This window comes from Erinaceus europaeus, chromosome 2 (genome assembly GCF_950295315.1).
Source record: "Erinaceus europaeus chromosome 2, mEriEur2.1, whole genome shotgun sequence".
NCBI classification, from domain to species: Eukaryota; Metazoa; Chordata; class Mammalia; order Eulipotyphla; family Erinaceidae; genus Erinaceus; species Erinaceus europaeus.
The window spans coordinates 155,132,923-155,156,331 of record NC_080163.1 but is presented as its reverse complement, the minus strand read 5'-3'; the positions used below and the strand labels follow the sequence as shown (position 1 = coordinate 155,156,331).

Below are 23,409 nucleotides of genomic sequence, written 5' to 3'. Positions count from 1 at the left end.
GCTGTGTGGAGGGAGATTGAATCACAGAGAAGAAACATTTTTTTTTCTTTCCTAAGACAGAGAGAAAACATTGGGAGAAGTCCCCCGGACTTTCTTTGTTTTCCACACCCACACACCCATCAGATTCTTTTTTGGAAGCTAGGTGTTTTTTTTCCCTTAATTTTATTCTCCACAGAGAGAACCACAAGGGAAGGAAACAAGTCCAATTAAGAATTTTACTATACCCAAGCAGGGAGTTTGTTTCTTTCATTGATTTTTTTCCATTAGCTTCTTATCTTTTTTTTTTTTTTTTGCCACCAGGGTTGTCACTTGGGGCTTGATGCCAACACTAGAAATCCAGCTGCTCCCAGCAGCTATTTTTTTTCCTTTTTCTTTCTATTATACTTGATAGGACAGAGAGAAATTGAAAGGGGGAAAAGAAGACAGGGACTCAGAGAGAAAGATAGACACTTGCAAAACTGCTTCACTGCTTGAATGTGGGGAGTAGAGGCTTGAACCCAGGTCCTTAAGCATGGTAATGTGTGCAGCCAAGTGCACCACTGCCCAGCTCTTTTTACTCTTTTTCCTTTGTGATTCAATAGTGCTTTACAAGCTTGTAAGGTTATACGATATAGTTCTATCCATATTCACCACCAGAGTTGTGTGCTCCCATCCTCACAGTAATAGCCATTCAAGTTTTCAAAGTCTTAGAGATAGTTTATTTGCTTCTATTCTTATTTATTTATTTTTTCAAGTTCGTGTATTTCAGTTCTCTTAATTCCACATATGAATAAAACTATCTAGTAGTTGTCTTACATTTCCCTACTTGTTTTGTTAAGCCTAATCGCCTCCAGTTCCATCGATTTTGTCCCAAAGGACACAGTGTCATCTATTTTGATTGCAGAGTAGTATTCCACGGAATACCTTCTTTATCCAGTTATTGTTTATTTTTTAGACTTATTGCTGTTGTTGCCTATTTGGTCTGAACTGGTGCTTTTTTTTTTTTTTTCGGCTAGAAAACAAAAGAGGAAGAGACAAAAGGAAAGACACCACACCACTGAAGCCTTCTCTAATGCAATAGTGGATGGGCATGCTTGAACCTGGGTCTCACATGGTAGAGCTGCTACACTATCAAGGTGAGCTATCTGGGAGTCTGAGTGTCCCTGACAGTTATGGCTCCAGCACATCCCCCCCCCCCCACCACACACCCTTATGGAGTATATCAAACAAAAGGCAAACAACAAATGTGCTTACAAAGCAGACCCACTGGTCACAGAAAGAATGCCTTAGCAGAATCTTATATGAGAGACCAGACTATAAATCCAGCTTAATGGTCAAAATTCAATCCAAATTCTCCTGGAGTAAAATCATCATCACTACCACCACCACCACCACCACCACCACCACCACCACCACCACCACCACCACCACCACCACCACCACCATAGAAAAAGTGCCTTAGGAGGGTTAACTCCTCCCCTACTTAGAAATATATGTCTGTTTGCAGACTAATCTTGAGAATGTGTTATCAGGCCATTTTACAGATGGGGAAACTAAGGCTGAGAGAACTTGGCACCCTTGCCCAAAGTCACCCGCTTGCCCAAGAGGTAGCACTGGGTTGTGAATTGTAGCCTTCCCGATTCCAGTCCTGTGCCCTTGGTACCTGAGTCTGGCATGAAGCCTATCTCTGGGCCTGGGGGCTGTCTGGAGAAAGACAGGCAACAATCTGCCCACTCAGGACTCAGCTCCAGAACTGGAGATGGATATCCCCACATGATACCCACAGGAGCAACATCTGAATATCTGGGGCTAATTCCACAGGCCAAAGCACTGTTGGCAAGTTCATAGCCCTGCTGCCCAGGGGGCTGGAGCCGGTGACTCAAAGGGCAGTGCTTGCTGGTTTCAAGATGCCTAGTGGGGGCTCCACTGCCAGAAAGCCCTCCCCCCACTTCATGTTGTGCCCCATGGCTATATGTGTTGGGGTACAGGGGTGGGAAATTGGTTCTACTTGGGACCTTACAGACTGGCCATCGACAGTGAGGTCTCTAGCTATTGCTAAGGGTGCCTACTGTCTACAGGGTGCCTAGTACTGCAAGCAGAGAATGACACTGTTCTAGCCTCTTGAACTCAGTGCTCCCAGGCTTGTGTATTATCCAAATTGGGAATGAATTGGGGGGAGGTAGACAGCATCCAACCACAGCAAGTCAGACATCCTATTCTATCCTATCCTATCCTATCCTATCCTATCCTATCCTATCCTATCCTATCCTATCCTATCCTATCCTACTGTATTATTTTGTTATTGCTACTAGGGCAATCTCTGGTGCTCAGTGCCTGCACTATGAATCCAATGTTCCTGGTGACTTCCTTCCTTCCTTCCTTCCTTCCTTCCTTCCTTCCTTCTTTTCTTTTTTTGTTTCTCTCTCTCTCCCTTCTTTTCTTCCTTCCTTCCTCTCTTTCTTTCCTGATGCAGAGAAAAATTGAGAGGGGAGTTGGAGACAGAAAGAAAACAACTGGGAGTCGGGCTGTAGTGCAGCGGGTTAAGCGCAGGTGGCGCAAAGCACAAGGACCGGCATAAGGATCCCGGTTCGAACCCCGGCTCCCCACCTGCAGGGGAGTCGCTTCACAGGCGGTGAAGCAGGTCTGCAGGTGTCTGTCTTTCTCTCCTCCTCTCTGTCTTCCCCTCCTCTCTCCATTTCTCTCTGTCCTATCCAACAACGACAACAACAATAATAACTACAACAATAAAACAACAAGGGCAACAAAAGGGGATAATAAATAAAATAAATATTAAAAAAAAAGAAAGAAAACAACTGAAACATTGTTTTGGCACTCATGAAACATCCCACCTACAGATAGGGACCAGGAGCTTGAACCCAGGTCCTTGTACATAGTTACATGTGTGTTCTATTAAGTGTATCAGGTCTCAGCCCCATACATTTTTAAGGACTTATCCACCCAGGAGTGTCTGTGTCCCCCTAGGAGTTTCCAATTCATTCTGGATGGTGGATATAAGTTGGTTTTTTTTTTTTTGCCACAGAGTTTGGTGTCCACATGACAACTCCACTATTTGAGGTGGCCATTTTTTCCCTTCTTCCCATTTTTCCTATTTCTTTTTTTATTAATCTTTTTATTTATTTATTTGTTTGTTTATTGTTGCATAGAGTCAGACAGAAATTAAGAGGGGCGGGGGAGATAGGAGAGGAGACCAAGAGGCACCTACAGCCCTGCTTCACCACTCGTGAAGCTTTCCCCCTGTAGGTGGGGACCAGAGGCTTGAACTCGGATTCTTGAGTGTTGTCATGTGTGAGCTTAACCAGGTGCACCACCACCTGGCCTCCTATTTTTTCCATTTCTTTCTGAAGGAAGATGAGAGAGAAATAGAGATAGAGATAGAGGGGGGAAGGATAAGAGGGAGGAAGATGATGAACAGGAGGAAGAGGGAGAGGGAAGACACCTGCAGCACTGCTCCACTGTTCATGAATTTATCCCCACCCACAGGAGGAGACCAGAGGCTTGAACCCCAGTCTTTGAACATTGTAATGTGTTTGCTCTACTGGGTGAGCCTCCACTCATACTTGCCATGGCCGTTTGAGAATGTCAGATTGTCAGAAGAAGAGTCAAATGAAGCTAGGAGAAGCTGAGAGAGTTGGAGTGACTATGTGATCTTTCTTTGAGGAACTGTCACACTTAGCAATTGTTAGGCCCACTTATGGTACAGTGTCCAAGACCTGGGCCCTTTGCTTGAGCATTCTTTAATCTCAATTTAATTGCTATGGTCAATTTCCTCTGCACTTAATAAGCCACAGCTTTGTCTATTGTTTAATATGGTTGACACACACTTTGCTTTAAATGTCAGCCCTAGCTGGGCCTTGGGACTTGGCAGGCTCCCTGGGAGAGATGGCAGCAAGCAGAGTCATCTGCTCAGCGTCTGCTGTCCTGGTATGTTGGCGGCTGCTTCCCAGGCTTGGAGGCTCCACCATGGTTCAGTGCTGAGCCCTCTCCTGCCTATGTGTTGGGGCCTGTCCAGCCCTGATCCACTGTTCTCCTGCTGCACCCCACTGAGTGACCCTGGGAGCAGGGCATTTCTGTAGAGCAGCTACTCTCAGCTTGGAAAGGGTGATGCATCCAACACCCATGGAAGCCCTGTAACCCCCAGTGCTAGGTGTGGGATGGTCTTGGTCATGTGTTTGTGACAGACTCCAGGGGCAGCTGCTGGGTAAATATCACACTCTGGCTGCAAGACTGTGAGCAACCATAATGGTGACAGCTGGTGCACCATGGCTGTCCCCACTACCGTCCTGTGGTGGCTGGACCCAGTCGGCGGACAATGGGTGTTTTTGCTGTCTTCCAGACTGCCTTAACTTTTGCTTCTGATGGAACAGAGGACTGGAGCAGGAACCTTCTCAGGCTACCCAGGCTACCTCCTGGCTCACAGGACCACCTGGCACAATCTACAAAGGGAACTGCTTCTCACTCCATGGGATAAAGGTGCTCAGTCATGCTACTTGCACTGAGTGTGCCTTTCTGGCCCTTCCCCATGTCTCCCCTCCTTTTCTCTTCCCTCATCTGGACCCCTACTCTGGCTGGATCAAACAATCTCTCTTCCTTTCTCTCTCTTATTCGTTAATTTATTTATTGGACAGAGACAGAGATAAATCAAGAAAAAAAAAGGAAGGGCAGACAGAGAAAGAGAAATGCACCTGCAGACTTGTTAAACAACTTGTGAAGCTTCACTCCACTTTGAATATGTGTGCATGGTAACATGTGTGCTCAACCAGGTATGTCACCACCAGTATCTAAAGCTTCATTCACTGTGCTTCACCTCCCTTCTCCAGGCCACTGTGTTGTATGTGGGAATACAGATTTGGGTGACAGTCTTTGCAGATTTGGACTGGCTTTGAGTGGGTGACATTTGTTCCAAGGACTGGAGTGAACTCCAGACTCTTCTTTTTTCATTGGTATATATATATATATATATTCCCTTTTGTTGCTCTTGTTGTTTTATTGTTGCAGTTATTATTGTTGTTATTGATGTCATCATTGTTGGATAGAACAGAGATAAATGGAGAGAGGAGGGGAAGACAGAGAGGGGGAGAGAAAGATAGACACCTGAAGACCTGCTTTACTGCCTGTGAAGTGACTCCCCTGCGGGTGGGGAGCCGGAGTCTCGAACCGGGATCCTTGCGCCAGTCCTTGCACTTTGCTCCATGTGCGCTTAACCCGCCACGCAGCCGCCTAACTCCCCATACTCTTCTTTATGGCTGGGTTTCACCTTCTGCCGCTCATATTCTAGGTATAGCTGGAATGGAGCACCTGAGTTCTGGTCTCTGATCTAGCTCCACTGTCCAGATAAGATTCAGATTGGCCCTAGAGTATTCACACTCCATTCAGGATTGCTAACCCCTTGGGCTCAGTTCCAAAGGAACACTGGGGATACTGTCCTCTATACCCTAAGATAGCCCAGCCTTTAGTCTCAAGCCCTGTGGTATATAGACCTTTGTACTTTCAGTACTTCTATGGATGTATGGGAATGTCTGAATGGTATTTTTTTTTCAAAGTCCAAGGGAAAGGGAGTATAGTATTTATAATTACGTGATAGTGAAATCAGTCTAAAAAATTTTTTTGGTTGAGTGCACATGTCACCAGGTGCAAGGATCCAGATTTGAGCCCCTGCTTCTTACCTGCATCTAGGAGAGGTGAAGCAGATTTGAAAGTGTCTTTCTCTCTACCTCTTGTTTCCCTCTTCCCTCTCAATTTCTCTGCCCTATCAAATAAGAATAAAAATAAGAAAAACAGCAACTGGGTGTGGTGGATTCCTCATGCAGGCACTGAGCCCCAGTGATAATGCTAGCAGCGATACAACTAACTAACTTAATCTAAAAAAACAAAGAAGCTCAGTATTTCCTGAAGACTGCATTCTCAACTTGGAGGGACAGTTAGCTCAGAGCTATAAACATCAGACCTTGTGGACCATCAGACACTTCAAACTCTGTCCTGGCCTCTTACAGTCAGGAACCAGGCAGCCCCCTGATTCTTGTCCTCCCATAGGTACCAAAAGAGCTGCTGAGTTCCATGCTTACCTCAGGTTTTATCTCCTTTCACTGCCTCAGCTTTCCTTCAAGAAGAATTATTAGCTAGTGGGGCGGGGCGATAGCACAGTGGATTAAATGCACATGGCATGAAGTGCAAGGATCAGCATAAGGATCCCTGTTCGAGTCCCCAACCACCACCTGCAGGTGAGTCACTTCACAAGCAGTGAAGCAGATCTGCAGGTGTCTGTCTTTCCTCCTCTCTCCATTTCTCTCAGTCCTAACAATGACAGCAATAACAATAATAATAATAATAACAACAATGATAAACAACAAGGGCAACAAAAGAAAAAATAGCCTCCGGGAGCAATAACCCTGGAGAAAAAAAAATTATTAGCTAGCTTTTTATAGGCATGGAAGTCAAGACTAAGAAGTTAGGTTTACTTCAGAATACTAGCAAGTGGCAAGGTCAGGATTTGAATACAGATCTGCATGACACTAATTTTCCTTCTCTCTCTGCTCAATCATTTTATAAGAGAAATTTGGCTTATAGGATCGTTGTTGACACATGCGTGCAGTTTCTTATCTTTTCATGATAGATCTATGCACCACTGCCCCCACTGTCCCAAATCTTTTTTCATTTCTTTTTTATTATCTTTATTTATTTATTGACTAGAGACTGTCAGAAGTTGAGAGGGAAGGGGGAAATAGAGAGGAAGTAAGACAGAGAGACACCTGCAGACCTGCTTCACCACTCGCAAGGCTTACCCCTGCAGGTGGAGACTGGGGGCTCAAATTTGGGTCCTGTGCATTGTAACATTATCACCACACACCCCCCCAAATCTCTCTTCACTGTCATATTCTAAGTTCCCAGTACCCTCCCCCATCTCCCCATAGTCTAGAGTCTTCTGCTTTGTTGCCATACAATGCATCCAGTCCAGACTTCACCTTGCATCTCCCTTTTCTTGCTTTGCTTCTTCTTAAGAACCATTTATGGGTTTGATCATCTGGTACTCATTCTTCTCCTTCTGGCTTACCTCATTTAATGTGATTCCTTTAAGTTATAGCCAAGATATAGAAAAGGAAATGTATCATTTTTTAATAGATGAGTAGTATTTCTTTAGATGCCAGAACTTTTGCTTCCTGTTGGCTTTAGTTTCTAAGCAGAGGCTGGCCTCCCAGGTGAAGGTCATCCCCACAGCCCCAGTGATGAAGCATTCTTTTTTTTAATTAAAAAAATTATTTATTATCCCTTTGATTGCCCTTGTTGTTTTATTGTTGTTGTAGTTATTGTTCTTGTTGATGTCATTGCTGTTGGATAGGACAGAGAGAAATGTGCTGCGCAGATGTCCCCTCAGGCTAGTGCCAGTTCCCACGAGAGTTAACACGATATTCTCGAAGTGCCCTTCCCAACCAATCCTGTCTCGGCTCGGCACTTCCGATTTTTGCCCTATAAAGCCCTTCTTCTTCCGCTCCTCTCTCTCTTGTCCACTCTCTTGCCTGCTTTTCACTTCGGTGATTAGACACAGGGAAGGTTGCTGCACAAGGCGGCCATTTTGGCTAGCTCCACATGGCCCAAACCACTGCGCTCTCACCCAACTCTGAGGTGCCCATGCAAATAAAGAATCGTGTTCCCTCTCCGCTCCGGATCTCCTCCCTCTCTCTCTCTTTGGCAGCGCAGCACGACAGAAATGGAGAGAGGAACAAAAGACAGAGGGGGGAGAGAAAGATAGACACCTGCAGACCTGCTTCACCACCTATGAAGTGAGTCCCCTGCAGGTGGGGAGCCGGGGTCTCGAACTGTGATCCTTATGCCTGTCCTTGTGTTTCACACCCATGTGCTTAACCCACTGCACAACCGCCTGACCTCCATGATGAAGTATTCTAAGGTGGTGTTCAAGGGGAGGCACAGATTGTGTTAGCTGTCACAAAAAAAACTTTGGGGCAGTACACAGAATGAACTCTCTCAGCTTATTTCAGATATAGGGGCATACAAGCAAATGTATATCATGTATAGTTCATCACCATGATGTCTGGAGTATTCCTACTAAAGTAAGGTCTACAAGTTCTTCAAAGTGAGTTAAAGAAAAATAATAGATGGGAAAAATAGCTCACCTGGCTAGTGTGCTTGCTTTGCTATGTGCAAGACTCAGGTTTGAGCCTGAACCCTACCACAGCTCTGTTGCTTGGTGTCTTTCCTTTTCTCTTTATGTCTGTCTCTGTCTCTTTCTAAGTGGAAAAGTTGGCCCAGATTGGCTAAGCCTTGGTGATTGAAAGAAGAGAAAGAAAGAAAGGTTATTTAATATACAATGGGACAAACATAAGGAAAAAGCAAACAAACAAACAGAAATGGTTAAATACTAGTATGTGAGAGAGGCTTTTAGATTAAAAAAAATTTTTTTTTAGTATTTATTCCCTTTTGTTGCCCTTGTTGTTTTATTGTTGTAATTATTATTGTTGTTGTTATTGATGCTGTTGTTGGACAGGACAGAGATAAATGGAGAGAGGAGGGGAAGGCAGAGAGGAGGAGAGAAAGATAGACACCTGCAGACCTGCTTCACCGCCTGTGAAGCAACTCCTCTGCAGTTGGGGAGCCGGGGGCTCGAACCAGGATCCTTACGCTGGTCCCTGCACTTTGCGCCACGTGCACTTAACCCGCTGCGGCACCGCCCGACTCCCAGGCCTATAGATTTTAAGTCATAATCTCTGGTTCTGAGTTACCTTTTCTTTAAGTTTTATTTATTTTATTGAGATAAAGGTCAGAGCATCTACCCTGGCATTTACAGTGCCGGGGTTGTACCCAGGACTTTGTGCTTTCAAGTCCTGCATTCTACCAATTGGATCACTTTGTGGTTACTTAGTTTCTTTGACTCATTATATGAGTGGCATGGAATGAGAATCTTCTAAGCTAAAGGCAGTTCTCTCAGGGCTGTAAAAATTCAGAAGGGTAAGCACAGAGACAGAACCCACGTCTTGCAAGCTCTGGGGAAACAGATGAAGAAATAGGGCAGTAAGTGTGGAGCCTTCCACTGCTTCTGGCTGCTAGCACCCAGGCAGGGAGTGGGAGAGGCAGTCTGTAGCTGGATAGACAGTGGAAGGGTGTGGCTTGGGACATGGAGTTATCTGCTTAATTCCACTTAATACCCCAGACCCCAGGACCTCCCAAGTAACATGATATAAATCCATTTAATAGAACATGAATTGAAATTGCCAGAATTACCTGTAATATTAGCTACTTTCACAGCTGTGCCCCCTCCAGAAGCTGGTGCTGGCTCTCTAGAGGTGACTGAAGCCCAACAGGCCTGGTCTTGATGAGGCTAGGCTGTCCGTGGGCTCAGGAGTCACATGGAAGGCTTGAATGTGGTGCAGAGGGGGTCAGGGCTAGGAAACCTCCCTTGGATAGGTCCCTCCTCTCCACACAACCATCTAGTATCTCTTCCAAGAAGCTTGCCCTGCTTCATCAGGGAACTCATCATTATAGAGTCACTTTGGATTATGGAAATCGGAGCCCTGTATCTTGTCATAATCCCTGGCCATGGAGCTTGAGACACAGTATTGTTGGGAAATTGTGCAGATGTGGTTGAGTTAGGTAGGACCCACAAACCACCATATTTCCATGAGAGTATTATTATTTACATATCAGTATTCTGCCTTGTTTTAAAAATGACTCCTCTGCCACCACATTATCCCCTCAGGGTATTGCCATTCCCACCAGCAAAAACTATAGCAACCGTAACTAAGGAAGTTCCCTGAATGCCTTTTTGTTTTCTCCACCCTCTTCCCTAGCCAATTCTGTCCTGACTTGCCACTTCTGTTTTTACCCTATAAAACCTGCTGCTATTCCTGGTTTTACCCCTTTTATCTCTTCCATGTCCCGACCTGGAGAATACCTGGAGAAGGGCTGGCATGCATAGTGGGAGGAGGCCATTTTGCTAGCTCCACGTGGCCTAAACCCACTGTGCTCATACCGACTCTGGGGTATCAGCATGAATAAAGATTTGCGTTCCTGCTCTGCCACAAGTTCCTGGTCTCTCTCCTGCGACACAACCCTGAGACAGCATAATAACCAGAGGGGACAGGAGGTATGATAAGAACCCTAGAGAGGTGGTAAGTTTTATTTATTTACTTGTTTATTTGTATTACCACCAGAGTTATCTTTGGGACCTGCATGACAAACCCACTGCTATTTTTTCCTTATTTTTTGGATAGAGACAGATATTGAGAGGGAAGAAGGAAGTAAGAGAGAGAGAGAGAGGGGGAGAGAGAGAGAGAGAGGCTTGCCATATTGCCCCCATCACAGGTGGAGACTGAGGGCTTGAAACAGGGTTCTTGTACATGATACTGTATGTGCTTTAGTTGGTATGCCATTGCCTGGTCCCTGACCATGAATGTGTTTTTGATTCACTGCCCTTAGTTTGCAGCCTAGGAGTTGACCCAGTGAGTATAAAGCAGGATCTGCATGAATGAGGGTCTGGGTTTGATCCTCAGCACCCTATGTGTTCCTCCCCCAACCCCTTCTCTCTATCTAGAAAGCCAGATTTTCATGAATGGCTTTGGGTTTTATCCTCAGCACCATATATGCCACAGTGATAGTTTGTGTGTACTCTCTCTCTATTTTCCTACCTCATAAAAATAAATAAATATAACAAATAAATGTCACCAAACATTAGTCATTATTGTACTTGAATAATATTAATAATAAATAAAAAAAAAGCTGCAGCTATTAAGAGCTATGAACCCACCTTCTCTGACCCATCTTGGATGGAGCTAGAAGGAATTATGTTAAGTGAGCAAGGTCAGAAAGACAAAGATGAGTATGGGATGATCACACTCATAAACAGAAGTTGAGAAAGAAAAACAGAGAGGGAGACTCAAAGCAGAATTTGACTGAGTTTGGAGTAGGGCACCAAAGTAGAAATCTCTGGGTTGAGGGTGAGGGTTGATGGTTCAGCTTCATTGGGGGTGGTGGGGGATTGGGATGGGACATAGTCTTTTGGTGGTGGGAATGGTGTTTATGTACACTCCTATTAACTTGTACTCATATAAATCACTATTTAATTAATATGAGAGGGGCAAAAATTAATAGAATATCTCAAACTTTTAAATGTACAGACCATAGGCTGAGTCTTTGAAATGTTGACTTTCTTAAAAGCTTAGACCAGGGAGAACAGAAGCAACCTGTGGCATTACTCTGTAAGACACAGCTATATAAAAATAATGTCAAAGGACATAAATAAATAAAAAAGCAAAAAAGCCCAGGGAAATAAAGGAAGGCAGTGAAGATAATGCAGGCTTACTATCAGGGAAATGTAAATGAAAATAAAAAATACTTTTATTGACTTCTGGGAGGTATGGCTATGGACTAATAGTAAGTAGCAAACACTGTCCCCCCCAACAGAACAAATTCTGACAACCATCAAAACCACAAGCTGCACTAAACTGCAGCTGGAACATCCATAGACCCTGAGGCCTCAGGTGGGTGCTAGTGTACACGGACAGGGTGAGAAGAGGCACAGGACTGAAGCCAAACATGTGGAGGTTGGGAATCTATAGCAACAAATGGCACCATTTTGCGTCTGAGCAATAGCAGTCAAGGCTATACGACGGCAGTCAATATTATACAAGGTAGTGACTATGACCCTTGTGTCCTTGGGGGTGAGAGTCTGATGAACTGGTGACATGGTCACAACACAGTAGCAGGATTTGCCTAACCAGTCTTGTCTGCTCCCTGCCCCCCCCCCCAAAAAAAAAAAACAAACTAAGGCAGACATTCAGAAAGTGTTATGTGACAGCTGGCAGCTAAATGGTAACAGGCAGCAGCTAATGGCCAAATGGAACACTGAACCCTGTTTCTTCAAACACAACTGACACCTGCTTGCAAACTCCCATAGCTTGGATTCAGACTGAAAGTCTACCAAGAAGCCATATGATATACACACCACATAGAGTATAAAACAGCCCAGTTCTCTTCTCTAAAGAAGAGATACATATAGCCGACAGACATATGAAGAAATGCTCCAGTTCACTCTTTATTAGAGAAATGAAAATTAAAACCACATTGAGTTTTGACCTCACACCTGTGAGAATGGGTTTCATTGATAAAACAAGAGAAGATAAGTGTTGGAGAGGATGTGGAGAAAGAGGAACTCTTTTACACTGCTGGTAGAAATGCAAATTAGTATGGCCATTATGGAGAACAGTATGGAGAATACTTAAACAAATACAAATAGAAATACTTTATGATCTATCAATTCCACTCTTAGGCATTTAAAACACTGATTCAAAGGGATATATGCACACACCCCGTGCCCATGTTCATAGCAGCTTTATTCACAATTGCAAAGACTTGAAAGCAACCAAAATGCTCTTCAACAGGTGACTGGATAAAAAAATGTTATGGGACATATACTCAATAGAGTTTTATGCAGCAATTAAAAAAAAGATATTGTGTCCTATTGGATAAAGTAGATAGAACTGGAGAAGATTATGCTTAGTGAGGCAAGTAGTGAGGTAAAGGACAACTACAGAATGGTTTCACTCATATGCAGAGTATAGAGAATTGAACATACCAATGTGAAAAAACAAGTGAACTTACATCTAAAACTGCAGGGGAGAACTATAGTGGTTACCTATGGGGGTGAGGATGGGGGAACAGATCTTTGGTGATGGGAGTGATGAAGAAAAAGACTGTACTATAAACCATTACTCAATAAAGCAAACAATAAAAAAAAAACCCTTCCCCCCCCCATCAGGTCACAAATCACATACAAGTGTGAGAATCTCAAAATTGCATAATGTGGAGAAATGGAACTTTTTTTTTTTCATTCCGTTGGGTGTCTAAGTTGAGTAAATATAGAAAATGAAGATTGTGTGAACATGCCTCTTGGCCCAGCAATTCTGCCTCTAGACACGTTCCCCAGGAAAGCACTTGCACACAAAGCAAGAATATTTCATACACAGATGTCCATTGCACAATGTTTACTAGGTAATTGGAGGCAACTTCAATACTTTTTCTAGGGAGATGGTTAACTAACAGGTGAGCACAACCTCAGGGTTTGCTCCATGCCCCCGGTCTCTTTGGTCTACAAGAACTGAGGGTACATAGATGATGGCCAAAGGGTAGGAATCTATGTACAGACTTGGAAAACTCTCTTAGACAGTCTGTCAGTGAGGAAAAACAACAATAACAACAACAACAACAAAAAACCAAGCTGTAGAAAGATCCAAATGATATGAAATAAGCTACACAAAAATAACAGATAACAACTGAAACTAACGGATAACAAAAAACAAACCCAAAGCAATCTCACATATTTCTGTAAGTACATGGATACATGAAAAGCTACAGAAAAAGGTCAGGAAAGGGGAATACCACCAGATGAATGACAGTAGTTACCTCTGACAAGGGGTGCGAGATGAAGAGGGATAGTTAGGGAGGTCTCTAGTTTTCCATCGGCTGTTCGTACAAGTAAACATATTTATGTGCTCTAGTACTGTTGTTACACATGGGTAATGATTCTCACCAAAGAAAATTTATTGATATAATTGGGTGAAGGATAATAGGGAAGTTGACAAGATTCTGCCAACTTTTAGTTGTACTGCTGCAAGTTCTTTGTAACTAAGATTTAAGAAGTGAAAGCTAAATCTGACATTGTAGCAGGGACAAAGTTACAGAAATGGTGCTCCTTCTGAGACATCTGTCTAACTCTGTCTCCAAGGTAGACATCTTGAGTCTGTCTCTGTCCCCAAGGTGGATACCTCTGGTCCTTCTGTGTCATGGCAGTGCTGATTGGTGGCCTGACTCAATGGATAAATGAATGAATGGGTGGAGACTTGCCTCCTAATGACCTATGTCTGGTGTCGTCAGAAGGTCTTGGGGTGTGGTGACATATTTGAGTTTAGCAGGAAATATGGCTCATGCTCTCCCTCAGGACTGTAGAGGCAGATATGTTGCAGGGGGTTGGTAGGGTGTTTATGATAGAGAAAGAAACTTTGTGGAGCTGTGTGGTGGCTCACCTAGTAGAACACACTTGCTGCCATTCCAGAGGACTTGGGTTCAAGCCCCCTGTAAGTGGAAGCTTCATGAACGGTGAGGTAGTACTGCAGGTGTCACTCTTTGTCTGTCTGCCTTTCACTCTCTCTAATAAAAGGACTGCTGGGAACAGTGGAGTTGTGTAGGCACTGAACCCCAGTGATAACCCTGGTGGCAAAAAAGAAAGAGAGAAAGAAGGAAATAGAGAAAGGAAAGAAACTCTCCTCCCCCTTCACTCTGATCTGCATTATAAAATTCTTTTATAGGAGCCTAAACTGCTTTTTCATCAGGACTCTGGGCTGATTCCTGAATGTAGGAGAGGTCTCACGAATGCTTTCTAGACTGTCGGGCAGGATGAGAAAGGGAACTTGCAATAGAGTCCCTGAAGAGGACAGACATGTCTGAACTCCACCCAGGACCAGTTTGGAGCTTGTCACATTTCGTCCATCCTCTCCAGTTGGGCCTGAGACAGGTAGCCCACAATGAGGTCTTTACCAGGGAGGCCTCCTTGGCCCCCTACCTTGTTTTAATTCCAGTGCTCTCGGGCCACAGCAGGAAGGGATAAGAATTAACTCAGTGATGGAATTATGGGTGCCAGACCATCTTGTATTGTCAGGAAGAACTGCTTTTCTCAATGGCAAGCATTTGCAAGTGGAAGCAAAGTGAGAGGAAGGAGGGACATGTGTGTGTGCTCTGTGCATGTTGGTGTGGTGGTGACAGTGGAGTGTGGGGCTTGAAGGAAAGGAGATTGGGGCTTGAGGAACAGATACAGAAAGGATACTGGGTGCTGAATAAAGTTCAATATACCTCCTTCTCATGCACAAATGCCCAGCTATGATATAATAGATGACAGGAGATAGGAAAAAGAACAGGGTCATTGTCATGTAGGGGGTAAGTTTTGGAATCTCTAAAATCTTGAGTTGCAGCAGGAAGACTGCTTCTCTAGTCAACCACTGGGCCCCAGGGTACTGCTTTGTCTTAATCCTTTTCCTAACTACCCTACATTGCAGGTTTCCAAAGTGTTACCAACCGATTGCAGCCTGAAAGCATGAGTCTTACAAAAGATGCAGGGTTTCATGAAACTGGGGAACTTGCTGTTGATCTACTTGGAGGAGTTCTCCAAGCTGGTGTTCTAGGAGCACCTGGCAAAAGAGAGACAGCTGGCAAAGGAGGCAGGGAAATTCATTGTGAGAACTTTGCAAGAGGAATTGAATATCAAGGTGTTGTGAATTTCCTCAGAAAATGAAAGAAATCCTCCATGGGATCATCAAAGAGCCCTTTAAAATAATCTTTCTGTCGGAGTCAAATATGAAATAAGGGCCATAGAAGGCCAGGCGGTAGCACGGTGGGTTAGGTGTACATGGCACGAAGTGCAAGGATTGGTAGAAGGATTTGGGTTCAAGTCCCTGGCTCCCCACTTGCAGGGGGGTTGCTTCACAAGTGGTGAAGCAGGTCTGCAGGTGTCTTTCTCTCCCCTTTCTGTCTTCCCCATCTCAATTTCTCTCTGTCCTATACAACAACAACAGGAATGACAACAATAACAATAATAACAACAACAAGGACAACAAGGGCAACAAGGGCAACAAAAATGGCCTCCAGGAGCAGTGGATTTGTAGTGCAGGCACCAAGCCCCAGCAATAACCCTGGAGGCAAAAAAAAAAAAAAAAAAGAAAGTGCTGTTGTACTGACTCATCAAGCAGTATTAAAAAAATTTTTATTAGTGATTTAATAGTGGTTTACAAGATTACAGTTGCACACCACACTTGCCATCAAAGTTCTGTGCCTTACCAATTCAACAATAACCACCATAGTTCTCACAATTTTTTAAATTGATTTAATAATGATTGACAAGACCATAGGATAATTCCACAGAATCCCAGAACTCCATATTCCATCCCTTCCCTTTAAAGCATTCCTATTCTTTATCCCTCTGGGAGCATGGATCCAGGATCATTATGGGGGGCAGAAAGTGGGAAGTCTGGCTTCTGTAATAGCTTCTCCGCTGAACATGGGTGTTGGCAGGTCAATTCATACTCCCAGCTGTGTCTCTATTTCCCTAGTGAGGCAGGGGTCTGGAGAGGTGGAGTTCCAGGGTACATGGGTGAGGTTGTCTGCCCAGGGGAAGTCAGGTTGGCATCATGGTAGCATCTGCAACTTGGTGTCTGAAGAAGCAATAAAATATAAAGAAGAACCCCTTGCTCCCCACCTGCCAGGGAGGGGGATCATTTCTTCATGGGTTGTGAAGCAGGTCTGCAGGTGTCTATCTTTCTCTCCTTTTCTCTGTCTTCCCCTCCTCTCTCTATTTCTCTCTGTCCTGTCCAACAACAATAGCAATGACAATAATAATAATGATGATGATGATGACAACAACAACAAGGGTTAGAACAAGGGCAACAAAATGGGAAAAAATGCCTCCAGGAGCAGTGGATTTGTAGTACAGACACTAAGCTCCAGTGATAACCCTAGAGGCAAAAAAAAAAAAAAAAGAAAGAGGAACATGAGTTGTGATCTGAGAGTTAAATATTAGACAAATGTATAGTAGACAAATATATGTCAAGCAATTTCCCTTCTCTTTTTAAAGTCTTCTAAACTTAAAGAAAATATTGGGGGATTAGTGGTTTACAGTTAACAGTAAATACAGTAGCTGAACTTCAATAAGTAATAAAAAATGAAATGTCTTAATATTTTGTAATTTTGGCTAAGTTTGTGATCTGACATAAAGTCACATGTGGCATTTTGTCTAATGTTGTAAAATTATAGCCCTGTCATTTATCTATGATCCATCGATTCATTTGTTATCTATCTATCTGTGTGCATGTATATATATATTCTATCTATATCTTGATATCTATCTTTAAGAGAGAGAAGCAGAGAGACAGAGACAGAAAATTTACTCCATCAACTATGAAGTTCCACCTATTTTTGTCTTTGGTGTTCTCATGTGATAGTGGGTTTCGAACCTAGCACCTCACATATGGAAGCAATGCACTCTGACTGCTGAGCCACCTCCTAGTCCGCCATCTTAATTTTTTTTTCACAGTGCCCAACCTTGTCTGGGCAGGAAGTAAATATCAAGGAGGATCACAAGAGGTTCTGTTACTGGAAACAAGCCTCGAAACATAAAATGTTTGTCCTGTGGGACATGCTGAGAGAGAGGTGTGGTCTAGAGCAAAGGCATGAAGAAATGAGGTGCATTTGGAGTGCAGTGAAGATTTTGATGCTCCCGTATCACTGAGTACAGAGGCAGATGAAGAGGTGGCTGCAGATCTCACAGTTCAGACTTCATCCTGTAGGCAGTGGGCTAAGTTTACAGGAGGGATGTGATAGAATCAACCTCAGCTTTTAGAAATATGTCCTCAGGAAGGAGTGATACAGTGACATTGTAGGACCCTTGAACCCTTCTGCTATAACTTACTGGATCTTCTTCACAAACCCTGGGAGAAACAGAGACGTCAGAGACGCAAGGTCACGCATCAAGGCTACCGAAGAGAAGATTTTTAGGCTTAGACATATGCGCTCAACCTGATTACCTACCCTGTACTCTGGGTACCTACCTCTTCTACCAGCTGAAACTCAGTGGGTAGAGCTCAGGAGTTGGTTGCCTAAGACTCCAGATTCTACCCCCAGCATTGAATATGCTGGGTTGTTGTTTTAGTACTTTCTGCAAATAATAATAATCATCATAATCTTTAAAAATATGAATGGCCTTTCATTTGTATTTAGATACATTTATTCACAAATGTAACTTTTGATCATTATTATACCTAACAAAACACGTATTAATTTAATTTATTTATAAAATAAAAAATAGAAAATATCAACAAAACCATAGGATAAGAGGGCTAAAATTCCACACATTTCCCACCACCAGTGTTCCATATCCTATCCCCTCCCTTGAAAGCTTTCCTATTCTTTACCTCTCTGGGAGTACGGGCCCAGGATCATTATGGGGGGCAGAAGGTGGGAGGTCTGGTTTCTGTAATTGTTTCTCTGCTGATCATGGGTATTGGCAGGTCAATTCATACTCCCAGCCCATGTCTGTCTTTCCCTAGTGGGGCAAAGATCTGGAGAGATGGGGTTCTAGAGTATATTGGTAAGATCATCTGCCTGGGGGAAGTCAGGCTGGTGTCATGGTAGCATCTGCAACTTGGTGTCTGAAAAAGCATTAAGATATAAAGAAGAACAGATTCTGTGGTCATGAGTAGGAACATTCCAAGCTGCCTCAATTTTAGGACCCATCTTCCTCAGAGGATGGAACATTCTCTACTATTGTTGATCCACATTGAGGTCAAGGTCCTATGGGGGCCCACAAAGGGGTCTATTGTGTTGTTCCTGATACAGTTGACCGTTAGCAATGGAAAAAGAGATCTATTTGAGGTCTAGGCCCATCATGTCTGTTTGGGAATCTCAGGACTGGGTCCATACTCCCAGAGGGTTAAAGAATAGGGAAGCTATCAGGGGAGGAGTTGGGATATGGAGTTCTGGTGGTGGGAATTATGTGGAGTTGTACCCCTCTTATCCTGTGGTTTTTATCAGTCTTTCTTTTAAAAATTTTTTTTAAATCTTTATTTATTGGATAAGGACAGCCAGAAATCAAGAGGGAAGGGGGTGACAGAGAGGGTGAGAGACAGAGAGACATCTGCAGCACTGCTTTACCACTCGCAAAGCTTTCCCCCTGCAAGTGGGGACTGGGGGCTCGAACCCGCATCTTTGCACATTGTAATATATGCACTCAACTAGGTGCACCACCACTCAGCCCCCAGTGTTTCCTTTTTATAAATATAAATAAAAAAACAGATTGTTTAATAATCTGGAACCTAAAGGTAAGAATATAGCAGATGAGATTTGGGGTCTCCATTTTGGAAAAAAGTTAGTAGGTCTATTTAGCTATATTCTAAGGAGTCCCATGACTTTAGTAATTTTTTGCCTGAGACTGACAGCTAACATGCAGGTGGGCCAGAGGTATTGTCTGGGGAGATGGTGTCAGAGTTGGAAATAGGACTAGAAAGCTGGATCAGGGCAGAGAGTAGCTCCCAAATCTGGGAAAAGTATATAAATACCAAAAAGCACTTATTTTCTACTACATGTTGTTGCAAACATCAGGTTATGAAAATCAGACATTTAGGATAGGCTACATAGTCCATCTGGGACGGCCCCTGCCATGCCGGGGAAACCATCCAGGTTTGAGACCCTGGTGCATTAGGGGTCCTTTTGGTGCTGTGGTATCTCTTTCTCTGTCTGTCTCTCTTTTTCCAGCTTTTAAATTTGTGATTAATAATAGCTTACAACATTTTAAGGTTACAATGTACTGTCTCTTGATGTCTCTCTGAAGTCCTGGAAGCAAAATAAATAAACAGACAAAGCAAAGCATTAGAAGAAGGGTGAGTGTGTGAACAAAGACCTTGGTGACCAGAAAAGGAGGAGTCAGGTGGGGGTAAGGGTGTGAACTTTATGAGAGATTCCACTCTGGAGTTAAACTTAGATAAAGGGTGTTGAGGGTGGGGGATGCATCCCAGATGAGGACATGGGGGGGGGGACTTACGGGGGGTGATAGGAGGGACAGTGGCACAGGGCTGCTCCTGGCCCTCCTGCTACAGCAGGACAGGGCACAGTCAGTATCCTGAGGGTGGCAATTCCCAGAAAAAAGGGGCCAGGATGGCTGCTCTCAATGTGCAGGGTCCTAGCCTGTGTAACCAGAGTCCCAGAAGATCATTAGCAATGTGACATCAGGGCCCTATTGCAGCTTCTGACAACAGAACAGATTGGATGGCACATTTATAATTTGGATACCAATCAGCTGAAAGTTTGGGGAGCTGGGTAACTGCAGTGCCTGCCTTAACACACCCCTCTCCACTCCTCTCCAGGCACTTGCCACTTCCCTCTTAGTTCTTCAGGGCTCTAAGTGTAGCCAGGCCCTACTCCCTCCCTGCTGCCTTTTGTCTCTGTGGTAGAAAATTGGAAAGCTTTGGCCTGTTGAATTTCTTTTCAAGATGCCACCCCAAATAAGGCAGAGGAAACATCTGTGGCTTAAGACAAAAAAAAGTGTGAAAAATGGAGGCTGGGGCGGGGGTCGGGGGGAGAGTAAAGGGAGCACAACATTTTCTGCTTTAAGGATGTTTTATCTTCTGTCTGGAAACCTCTTTTATTAAAATGAAATTTATAGATGGAGAGGTTCACATGTTTGCAAGGGAGACAGGAGGTTGAAATCCAGGAGGTTAAATAAATAAATAAATGGATGAATGAATAAATAAAAATAAAAGAAGGAAGTCCCAGCAAGTTGCCACCCTTTCAGAGGTAAAGGCAGACACATTCATTGAGGTTTACCATGCTTTGCTCTGCCATTCAGCCCCAAGGGCCTCACCACCTGTGATATAAGCTTCAGATTTATTATCAGTTTCCAGGAGGCAACGAAACAGACCCACCACCCTCCTTTCCATAAATCAGGTGCTGAAAGCAGTTGGAATGGGAACCCAAGAGGACAGGGCTCTGGAGGTATGGAGTTCCCAAGACTTGGGCTGACCATTTGCCTTTCTGCATAATTCTGAAGATAGAGAAGCTCTAGAAGAGATTCGGCATTTTTTAGCATTAACCCAGGAGCCAGACATAGCTGCTTTTGAAACATTTTTCCCTCTTCCCTCTTCCCTCTTGCTGCTTGCTGCAGTCCAGACCTGGGACAAGTGTTTTTTTTTTTTTTTGATGTGTTAAACATCTCATCTGACCTCTGGACATATTTATACAGTTAGAGAGATTGGCTGGAGAAAGCAGCACAGTGACAGACTGGGTAGGTGAGCTCTGATTAACTTAGAGGGAACTTAACCCATTTGATTTATAAGAAACTGTTTTCCTTCAAGATAGGTGGCTGATTGAGCCAGTCTGGGGCAGGTGGATAGCTTGCTGGTGGCCACTTTAGTGAGAATTGTAGGTTCAGAAGCAGAGGTGTGTGTGTGTATGGGGGGGATCCTCCAACTCCAAGCTAAATGACCCATCCCTTCTATAATGACCATGGAGCAGTGCTACTATGTTATCCAAAGTCAGTAGCTTCAACTTACTCCTTTGCTATCAACTCCCAATGACCTAGAACCCAGATAGCAAGCTGAATACTGTCACCAAGTGTTCTTTGCACGTGTGTGTGTGTATGTGTGTGTAAGAAATAGAAATTGTGACTTCACTGCTCACAGACTCTTTCAGAGAGAGAGAGAGAGAGAGAGAGAGAGAGAGAGAGAGAGACCTCAAGACTGAAGCTACCCCTAGCGCAGTGGGATCTGAACTTGAACATGGGTCACTTGCATGGTATCCATCCAAATGAGTTGTTTTGTCAGCCCATGGCTCTTGAATTTTATGACTAAGAAGACAGAAAATTCAGAGAGCCAGCTTGCAGCTTCTATTTCACCAGCCATTGTGAGGACATTCAGTGGTTTGGAGGGTTAAATTCTGTCTGATTCCAGCCAACAGAAGCAGATATTTATCAATTGCTTACTCTGAATTTGGATATATGCCTAAATGCTTTTAAGCCAATTGTCCTATTAAATTTTCACAATAGCCCCATGGCAGAGGGGCTGGCATTATTCCCATTTCCCAAATGAAGACAGAGAAAAGTTCAGGGAAGGAATGCAATGAAACCTGCAGCCCCTGGTCTTGAACTCAGGACAGCCTGGTCTGTGGCCTGCAATGGTCAACTCCTAGTCTGCTGCCCTGTATCATGGCTACAGGGACTCCAGACTTTTCAAAGAGATCCCAACAGGGCTAAAATATCTCTGACCCAGCAAAGAGGCTGACACACTAATTTCATCCAGTCTACATGCTGTTTGGAAAAAAAGACAAATAGAGATTGAAGGAATCAATTCACCATATACCTTGACCATTCTGACTCACAAGGGGAGATGCTCTATATAGCCCATCCATCCATGAGTAACAGTAATAGTGAGTAATTATATGGCCAGGGAGGTGTCTTGGAGGGCACCTCGCCTGCATAAGGCCTCTGGTCCAATTCCTAGAATTGCCTGTGACAGACTACTGCTCTGGCCTCTATATCATAAAAATAAACAAATCCTTCCCCACCTGCAGGGGAATCACAGGTGGTGAAGCAGGTCTGCAGGTGTCTCTCTTTCTCTCCCCCTCTTTGTCTTCCCCTCCTCTCTCCATTTCTCTCTGTCCTATCCAACAATGATGACATCAGCAACAATAAAAACAACAAGGGCAACAAAAAGGAAATAAATAAATAAATATTAAAAAATAAACAAATCTTTAAAAATATTTTTAAATAATGGTAATAATAATACTAATAACTATCATTGTTATAATAATAATGATTCACAATGCTAATAATAATAGTAACAACTAATCTTATAGGATTTCTGTTACGTTCTTGTTCCATTATAATTGCTTTGCTTATATTGTCCAGTGAATCTTTCTACTGGTCTGATAAGTATGCTTTTAAAACAATACTATATTTTACTTATTTGTTGAATAGAGTCAGAGAGAAATTGAGATGGAAGAGGTGAAAAGGGAAGAGAGAGAGAGAGAGATGCAGCACTGCTCCACAGCTTATGAAACTTCCCTCTCACAAGTGGGGACTGAGGCTTGAATCTGTGTCCCTGCACATGGTAACATGTGCACTCTACTGGGTGTGCCACCACTTGGTCCCCTGATAAGAACTCTTTTTAAGAGCCTAAGGGTCCAGGTGAGGAAAAAAAATGATGGCACTAGAGGCAGAACAAATACTGAAGGTCACTCTGTCATCCTAAGAGACACAACTCTATCCTGGTACCTGCTGATGTGAGCCATGTCTTGCCCACGTGTCAAGCCCTTCCCTTTTCACTGTCTCCAGATAGTCCTGGGGACCTTATCAGGTTGTGCAGTAATACATGTTTTAGAGTCATCCAGAAAAGCAAAATTATATTGAGTGTTTTTAAAATACTTCTGTATTATTATACAGATGTACTAATATATGCATCATGTTATGTTGAAGGTATATTACCCCTCCCTTATGATTAAAATTAAATGGAAATTGTTGCCAAAGGAAAATATCACAAGGCTTCTAAAGTGTTTCATCATGGACTGAGGAGATAGCATAGTGCTTATGCAAAAGACTTTCACATCTGAGACCCCAAGGTCCCAGGTTCAATCCCTGACACTACCATAATCCAGAACTGAGCAGTGCTATCTTTCTCATTAAAATAAAATAAATGAAATATTTTAGAAATTCCATCATGTCATGACTCCGAGCAGCTCAGAGTATTCCACCTAAGTTTATTAGAAACATCTGAAGGTATTTTCAACTAGCAACAAGGAAGTGAAATGTTACTTAAAAACAAAACAAAAATACAACTTTAGTTTTTAACCGGAGCACTTCACAGTTCTGGTTTA

The 23,409-nt window shown here is 43.4% G+C and overlaps 1 long non-coding RNA gene across 1 annotated transcript in view; it reads left to right on the top strand.

Annotated features, from left to right (window-relative positions):
• The first annotated feature begins 815 nt into the window (after positions 1–815).
• LOC132536988 (uncharacterized) overlaps positions 816–23,409 on the top strand; it is a 71,620-nt gene continuing 49,026 nt past the window's right edge. Inside the window, exon 1 of the long non-coding RNA XR_009548503.1 lies at positions 816–1,115. This is a non-coding gene — a long non-coding RNA (uncharacterized LOC132536988). The remainder of the gene's footprint in view (positions 1,116–23,409) is intronic.